Source organism: Myxocyprinus asiaticus, chromosome 2 (assembly GCF_019703515.2).
Source record: "Myxocyprinus asiaticus isolate MX2 ecotype Aquarium Trade chromosome 2, UBuf_Myxa_2, whole genome shotgun sequence".
In the NCBI taxonomy this organism is placed as follows: domain Eukaryota; kingdom Metazoa; phylum Chordata; class Actinopteri; order Cypriniformes; family Catostomidae; genus Myxocyprinus; species Myxocyprinus asiaticus.
In genome coordinates, this window is record NC_059345.1 from 44241359 (window position 1) to 44250667 (window position 9309).

General features: G+C 50.8%; 1 pseudogene; it reads left to right on the forward strand.

Annotated features, from left to right (window-relative positions):
• Nucleotides 1–6118: 6118 nt before the first annotated feature.
• On the forward strand, nucleotides 6119–7798 carry LOC127449814 (uncharacterized; annotated as a pseudogene).
• Nucleotides 7799–9309: the final 1511 nt, after the last annotated feature.

Below are 9309 nucleotides of genomic sequence, written 5' to 3' on the forward strand. Positions count from 1 at the left end.
TGGATCTGATCCGCTGCTGCAAACACATCTGTGTCATTACACTTCCAAGAGTCCCAACACAAATATCTCATATCCTGCATCTGTCATCGACAAGTGCACAGAAAACAAATGAATGGCCACTCTTTGTGATTTTGCTGATAAATACAGTAACTCTCATTTGTGTGTTCCTCATTTCTAGAATATTAATTTACTGTAGATCAACATCAATGCCGATAAAAAAAACATGGATAAATGAGCATTGTTGAAAGCAATTTAGTAGAAATGAATGGAGCCACATTGATTAGACTGTCTGACTGACGGCCTATTAAGTAAGGGTTGTTTCGGCTCATGAAACTCACCTGTGATTGGCTGGATGGTCGCTCAATCAGCCCAAAGTAACAAAATGCAAAGAATATTGTTTACAAATCCACCATTTGGACTCAGTATGGGTTTAGCTTGGAAAAGTGCGGGGGACATCCGTGATACTAGGAGAATAGCTTCAATGTGCAAGTCAATGTGCAATCTCCAATTCCATAAAATTATTGTTTAGCTTACTTTTGAAAAAATGCTGGAAAAATTCTCTGTATTAAATAAAATAAATTACCAAACCAAAAAAGCATTAAATTAAAAAAATGAATTACCAAATGAAAAAATAATATTGTTAGGCCTATATACTTGCCTTTTCTTTACACAAACTTAAATTAGCCTTGCCCTGTTCTGTAGATGAAAAAAGTCGGCTGAATGACATTCTCAGAATGTTCTACACTTTTTTCAAGACTATAAACTATCAGAACTATTTTTCCAATGCTGAGTTCACTTTCAGAAAACTAGCTTTTGAACATTTTAAAACTTTTAAATATTTTAAATCTAATCCTCTTTACCTCGGATCACATTTGCTGAGCTTCTTCAGAAAATGTAAATTGCATTATGACGCTAAAATTAATTGTAGATGACAATCAAGTTCAGTTGGTTGTTAAAAGTTTGCTGGACAAATATGCGGGACATAATGCAGTTGTGATGGCAATGCTTTAGATTAAATGATTGTTCAAAATACTGGATATCGGAAATATATCATACAAGTAAACCCTGATAGTACACCGCATCAATTGTTCATTAATAGCTGTGCACACAGCATATACACATAGATTTTTCCACTACGTGGTGCAGGTTGCCAGCTTGAACAGGGCCATGACGATTCGCTTTCGGGTCGGAACCAGTGGCAACCTGCGATAGGCACAACATCAGGACCAATATTACAGTCCTATCAGAAGGGCAACTGTTCCTTTTTGATTGCAATTCCTAGTTGTTACGACCCGAGAGCTGTGTTTTGTTTGTATCTTTCCTCCACTTTCACTCTCTCTGCTGTCAAAACTCACAGGTCTTGCGATTGGTTGATTATCACGTCAATCATCATCAGTCAACTTTATGTCACTACCCGAAGAAACAGTCAGATCACGTCATCACCGTATAAAGACCCGGAAATGGTAAATAGTCTCTCTATCGATCATTGTAAATTGCTTCTTTATTTTGATACTGGTGTTTGTAAATATTGGCAACTAACCTATATTATTTCAATACAATACTTTAACTTTCTTCAGTCTCCTTCTATTTCATTTCAACACATGTCCAATAGTGGTGATCCAACACTCCTTTATTAAATTATTTACTTTATTTTATTTTTAACTTTATAGTTTTGATGCTGCATCCCCTAATACCCCTGGACATTCAAAGGGGTACTCGTCTTCTGAATGCATTTATTTGTGAAATTAAAATGACAGTAAGCTGGCTAATTTCAATGAATTGTCTCAATACTCTCCCCATTTTACTAAAACTTGGGGGGGGGGGGGGGGGGGGATTTGGGACATCTGGGAGGCGAAAGATACACAGTTAGCGATATACACACATTTCTGTATGGAAACGGCTTAAGGGCAGATTTCTTTTGCGATAAACCAAACCTTATGCGACAAAGTGTTTTTTTAAGCATGACATTATCACGCACACCATTTTTATCAATAAAAGGACATTTGAATGGAAACAGGCAAATGGCAAAGATGGCAAATTTCACACACATTTTTTTTTTACACATTTTCACTTTGTCGATAACAAAACAGCATGAAAAGTGGATGGAAACTAGGTTAGTGTCTCAAATGAATGTTCGACATGTGGAGAATTAATTGCTCAATACACAGACTGTGACACATGTTTGAAAGCTCAGCTTATCAATTTCTCTGCTGCACATTTTAATCATATCTTGCTTAAAAAGGATCATGGTCATGAGTGGAAGATTGAAATAAACAAGTCATTTGTAGCCATGGGTCTCCAGCCCTGGACTGGGAGAAAAGAGTTGTGATGGAGCTTTGAGTTTCTTACTGTGACATTCTTGGATGCGCTAGTGGCACATCAGAACCACGTATCACCCTACTTTGACAGCCTGCATCTCCCTGCAAGCGATGGGCCATCCACAAACAACAAGTTTGCAGTCACACTAAAAGCAAAACATGTGATTTCCTAAGACACAGACATCAGTGACTTGGCAGCCAAATTATGTGCATTAAATATAATAACTGAAATAAAAGTATAATAATAAATACAAGTTTAGGTCAGCCATTTAGGTGGAAAAAGCAATAAAAACATAGCAACTGTAATGTAAAACATGTATTTTTACCCTACCTAAACATAATGCCTGGTTTTATTAATGGTATGTAAGTCTGCTTCAGCAACAACTGACAAATTGCACTGTAATTTTTAACAAGCATTCATTGTTTGTTTCCACAGCAATATGCTCATTAATTACATTTATTTGACAGTAAATCTATTTATTTATTGTTTTAGTTGTGACATTATTTTCACAATGCAATTCAAATAATGTCAATATTAGAATAGAGGAATATAAAATATATACACATATAAATGGCCACTGTTTAGAGGGGAAAAAATGTTCCCATATAACTATCAAAGATGTCAGTGTGAAAGAGCTGTTACTGCACATTCATCTTAAGCAGCTTTAGTCAGTAAGTCATCCTACGCATTTTCATTTTGCATTCCTGTGTGAGAAAAGGCCTTGTTTTGTTCATGACATTAAATCACCCAAATATTTATTTATCTGTTGAATTGCTTAATTTGTTAGATCTCAATCTATTTCTAATCTAAATCTATTTTTTTTTTTTTTTTTTTTTTTTAACAAAAGCATTTCCTACTGTGCCTTTGTAGCTGAGTGGTAATACTCTTGCACTCTAAAATGCCATCGTAATTATTTTGAGCACTTTATATAACATTGTACTGGATATTACTTTCTGAAATGTTAAAGAGTCTTTCGAGCAGTGGCGTGTCCAGACATTTTTGACTTGGGTAGCCCATGTGGGGCACAGACTCATTCAAGGGTGGCATGCAGTTGTAATGAATGAGGCTGGTATCCCTTCAGCTGACCACCAGAGGGAGCCCTCTCCCGAATACTGACACTACCGGTTCTTCTATGTGACTTTCTGTTTGCATCATATAAATAGCCATGCTTTTCCATTGTTACTATGCGAAGTATTGCCAGTTCCCTATCTGTCACTCACTCGACGTTGGTGTCGATGTAGTGACACTAGGGGTCACTCTTGGGAGCCCGAGACACCTCTGGTCTTTGATAAAAGGCCAATGAAAATTGGCGAGTGGTATTTGCATGCCACTCCCCCGAACATACGGGTATAAAAGGAGCTGGTATGCAACCACTCATTCAGATTTTCTCTTCGGAGCTGAACGGTCATGCTCATCGAGCTGAATAGCACTGTTCATTCACCTCTGCTGGATCTGACGGCGCATTTCAGCGGCTTCTCCCTCCTCTGCACTGATGCACTGCAGAGAACGCCCCTGGGCGCTTCGGCAGAAAAACTAGAGAGTATATTTTCTGAAAGAGCATTTTTCCCCTCTAAAAGAGTATATATTTCTCTAAAAGAGCGCACACACGGAACGTCTTTTTAAAGACGCGTCTTTTTAAAGATGCCTTTCCATTCGTGTGTTATTTCTGGTTGCGGTCGATTTCTCTCAACTTCGGATGGTCATGATCGCTGTCTTTCGTGTCTGGGCGTGACCCACACGGAGGCAGCGTTTATGAATGGCTCATGTTCTCACTGCGAGAACATGACCATGGCAACGTTGCGGTCGCGGCTTGCTTTTGTAAGAAAGCAAGCCACCCCAGCGGCTCCCCGCCTTGGTCCTCCTACCTACGGGTTTGAGGTCAGCGCGGCTGGTGCTGGGGGCGATTTGGGGACCTCAATGGGATCGCCTCCGCCGGGTATCCCCCCGCGGACCTCCCATTCCCCAGCACGCTCGTCTGCCCCAATCGGGCTTCCGGATGAGTTCGCCGGCTCGTCGCACAGCGAGTCTGGCTTCTCGTTCGAGGCCCGCGAAGATGATGAGCTTTCGAGCGCAGCGTCGGAGAGCGGGCTTGTCCAGTCGGACGCAGAAGCCTCAGCTGGGCTTCCCCCTTCGGGGACGGTCGCCCAGTTACAGGCCGACGCCGAAATGACGGACATGCTTTCCCGGGCGGCCGCGAGCGTCGGGCTAGAGTGGAACCCTCCGCTCTCCCCTGAACCCTCGCGGCTTGATGATTGGTTTCTGGGCTCGCGGCGCCGCTCAGACAGGCCGCGCCCCGCTCCAGTGCCATTCTTCCTGGAGGTGCATGAGGAGTTGACGAAGTCGTGGGAGGCACCTTTTACTGCCCGAACCCGACTCCGCAGCTCCCCCGCTCTCACTACCCTCAATGGCGGGGCGGCCAGGGGCTATACGGCGATTCCCCCGGTGGATAAGGCGCTCGCAGTGCACTTATGCCCGCAGAGCGCCACCACCTGGCGTGGACGCCCTAAGCTCCCCTCCAAGCCCTGTAGGCTCACGTCGTCCCTGACGGCCAAGGCCTACAGCGCTGCTGGACAAGCCGCCTCTGCCCTGCACGCCATGGCTCTCCTGCAGGTCCACCAATCCAAGGCACTGAAAGAACTGCACGAGGGTAGTTCCGCCCCAGATTTGATGCAGGAACTGCGCTCGGCGACCGACCTTGCCCTCCGGGCGACGAAGGTCACAGCGCGGTCTCTTGGGCGGACGATGGCCACACTAGTGGTCCAGGAGCGCCACCTGTGGCTCAACCTGGTCGAGATGGGCGAGGCCGACAAGACACGGTTCATTGCTGCCCCCATTTCCCAGGCGGGCCTATTTGGCGACACCGTTGAGGACTTTGCCCAGCAGTTCTCGACGGTAAAGCAGCAGACGGAGGCAATCCGGCACATCCTGCCCCGGCGCGGCTCAAGACCCCGCACCCCGTCTGCTCGTCGCCAAGGGCGTCCCCCTGCGGTGACTGCACCGGCTCCGCCGCAGCCCGCCCCTCCGGCCTGGCCCCGGCGTGGAGCCCACCGCAGGAAGCCGACGCCACCCGTCTCTCAGCCGGCACCGAAGAACCCACGGAGGTCTTCGAGGCGCCCCTGAGACGGACAACCCAGGGATGAGGGAACCCACTCACCTGGAGCTGGTAGAAAGACCACTCCATCCCCCGGTAGAGGGCCGGGTGGAAAATCTTTTGTTGCCTTTTCGTTTGATTTCGCCGTACGCCCAAGTGGCTGCGGTACCCAACAGTTCAACAAAAGAGCGGCTTCCTTCCTCCCTGGGTCACATACCCGCTGTGTACGGTCGTCACCACGACTACCGTCCACGGGCTTTATCTTGCAGGATTGGCGCTCCAGCGGTGCCCTTTTCGCCCCTGAGCGCCCAGCTGTGGCACAAATCCACCCCCGATGTGACAGCCTCCACGGGTTGCGAGGACAGGCCTCTTCCTCCCCCGTCCCAGGCTGTTCCGGGGGTGGTCACAAGGAGCCAGGTAAGTGCTTCGATGTCCCTAGACTCAGCACGGCCACGACGTGCTGTGGCACCTCGCGCTCCGCCCCGCCGCGAGGCCCCACCTGCCGGTACGTCCGACGACGTTGTCCCCTTGGTTCCCCTCGCACGGAATTTGGACGCATGGCTTGCACTTCCCAATCCGTCGCGGTGGTTGATCCGGACCGTCCGACTCGGCTACGCGATTCAGTTCGCCAGGCGCCCGCCCAGGTTCAGCGGTACTCACTTCACCTTCGTCAAGGGCGAAAACGCTGTTACTCTGCGCGCGGAAATCGCTACCCTCCTACGAAAGGGCGCGATAGAACCTGTCCCTCCAGCCGAGGTGAAGAAAGGGTTTTACAGCCCCTACTTCATCGTACCAAAGAAAGGCGGTGGGTTGCGGCCAATCTTGGACCTGCGAGTACTGAACCGGGCTTTACACAGACTCCCGTTCAAGATGCTGACGCAAAGACGCATTTTAGCGAGCGTCCGGCATCAGGATTGGTTCGCGGCGGTAGACCTGAAGGACGCGTACTTTCACATCTCGATCCTTCGTCGACACAGACCCTTCCTGCGGTTCGCGTTCGAGGGTCGGGCGTATCAGTACAAAGTCCTCCCTTTCGGCCTGTCCCTGTCTCCTCGCGTCTTTACGAAGATCGCAGAGGCTGCCCTTGCCCCGTTAAGGGAGGTAGGCATTCGCATTCTCAATTATCTCGACGACTGGCTAATCTTAGCTCACTCTCGAGACGTGTTATGCGCACACAGGGACCTGGTGCTCTCGCACCTCAGCCGACTAGGGCTTCGGGTCAACTGGGAAAAGAGCAAGCTCCTCCCGGTTCAGAGCATCTCTTTTCTCGGTTTGGAGTTGGACTCAGTCTCTCTGACGGCGCGCCTTACGAACGAGCGCACCCAGTCGGTGCTGGCCTGTTTGAAGGCGTTCAAACAGCAAACAGCGGTTCCACTGAAACTTTTTCAGAGGCTCCTGGGGCATATGGCATCCTCAGCGGTGGCCACCCCACTTGGGTTGATGCATATGAGGCCGCTTCAGCACTGGCTCCAGACTCGAGTCCCGAGACGGGCATGGCGCCACGGGACACACCGCGTGGCCATTACACCGGTCTGTCACCGTCTTTTCAGCCCTTGGACCGACCTCTCATTTCTACGAGCAGGTGTTCCTCTAGAACTGGTCTCCAGGCGCATCGTGGTCACGACAGACGCCTCCAAGATGGGCTGGGGCGCTGTTTGCAACGGGCACGCAACCACCGGCCTCTGGACGGGTCCGCGGCTGCGTTGGCACATCAACTGCCTCGAGTTACTGGCAATTCTGCTCACCCTGCGGAGGTTCCGGCCGTTGATCCAGGGCAAGCACGTGCTAGTTCGGACAGACAGCACGGCAGCGGTAGCATATGTCAACCGCTAAGGCGGTCTGCGCTCCCGCTGTATGTCACAACTCGCCCGCCGTCTCCTCCTCCGGAGTCAGCAGCACCTCAAGTCGCTGCGAGCCACTCATATCCCGGGCAACCTCAACGTTACAGCGGACGCGCTGTCACGGCAGGTTCCCCGCAGGGGAGAGTGGAGACTCCACCCCCAGGTGGTCCAGCTGATTTGGAGTCGATTCGGTCAGGCTCAGGTGGACCTGTTTGCCTCCCAAGAATCCTCCCACTGCCCGCTCTGGTATGCCCTCACTGAGGCTCCTCTCGGCATAGACGCATTGGCACACAGCTGGCCCCCTGGCATTCGCAAATACGCATTTCCCCCAGTGAGCCTACTTGCACAGACACTGTGCAAAGTCAGGGAGGACGAGGAGCAGGTCATCCTGGTAGCGCCCTACTGGCCCACCCAGACATGGTTCTCGGACCTCACGCTCCTCGCGACAGCTCCCCCCTGGCAAATTCCCCTGAGGAAGGACCTTCTTTCTCAGGGACGGGGCACCCTCTGGCACCCGCGCCCAGACCTCTGGAATCTCCATGTCTGGCCCCTGGACGGGACGCGGAAGACCTAGGTGGCCTACCACCCGCGGTGGTAGACACGATCACTCAGGCTTGGGCCCCCTCTACGAGGCGCCTGTATGCCTTGAAGTGGTCTCTGTTCGCTAAGTGGTGTTCTTCTCGACACGAAGACCCCCAGAGATGCGCAGTCGGATCAGTGCTTTCCTTCCTGCAGGAGAGGTTGGAAGGGAGGCTGTCCCCTTCCACCTTGAAGGTGTACGTTACTGCCATAGCAGCACACCACGACGCAGTTGATGGTAAGTCCTTAGGGAAGCACGATCTGATCATCAGGTTCCTAAGAGGCGCTAGGAGGCTGAATCCCTCCAGACCGCTCTTCGTTCCCTCATGGGACCTCTCCGTAGTTCTTCAGGGCCTACAGAGAGCCCCCTTTGAGCCTTTGCAGTCAGTCGAGCTGAAGGCACTCTCCCTGAAGACTGCCCTCCTGACTGCGCTCACTTCCATCAAGAGGGTAGGTGACCTGCAAGCGTTCTCTATCAGCGAAACGTGCCTAGAGTTCGGTCCGGGTTATTCTCACGTGATCCTGAGACCCCGACCGGGCTATGTGCCCAAGGTTCCCACCACTCCTTTTAGGGACCAGGTGGTGAACCTGCAAGCGCTGCCCCAGGAGGAGGCAGACCCAGCCCTGGCGTTGCTGTGTCCGGTGCGTGCTTTGCGCATCTATTTGGATCGCACGCAGAGCTTTAGACTCTCTGAGCAGATCTTTGTCTGCTTCGGTGCACAGCGGAAAGGAAGCGCTGTCTCCAAGCAGAGGATCGCCCACTGGCTCGTTGATGCCATATCTATGGCATATCTCGCCCAAGACATGCCGCCCCCGGTAGGGCTACGGGCCCATTCTACCAGGGGTGTAGCGGCTTCTTGGGCTCTGGCCAGAGGTGCCTCTCTAACAGACATTTGTAGAGCAGCGGGCTGGGCAACACCCAACACCTTTGCAAGGTTCTACAACCTCCGGGTGGAACCGGTTTCATCCCAGGTAGTGGCACGCAACACAAGCGGATAAGCCCGGGATAGCCGGCCGGGTGTATTGCTTACACATAGCGCCTCCCACCTCCTTTTGAGCTGAAGACGTGCGCTGTTAATTCCCAGTAGTGTTCACAAAAGTTGTTCCCTGGTTGATTTCCTCCGAGCCCTGTGGCAGTCGAGTCTTCGGAGAAACTCACTGCCGGCCCAGTACACGCGCTATCTAAGAGCCCGGTGCTGGGGTAGGCGCTCCGCATGTGGCGGTTCCCTGTAAGGCTAACCCCATGCGATCTATATCTTCCGCTAGCTCGTTTCCCTGCTGGCAAATGGCGTCTTCCTTGGGCAGAGCCCCTCTGCCCCAGTCTCCATGTTGTAGTACCTCCTCCCCCATTGGGCAGGATCTACCTTGAAGGCTCTCCACATGGTTGGAAAGACCATGTGATGTATTCTTCCACTTAAATATCCCCCCTCTTGGGGCGAGGTGTGGTCTCCGCGGTGTCCTCCCCTTGGGAGGGACACC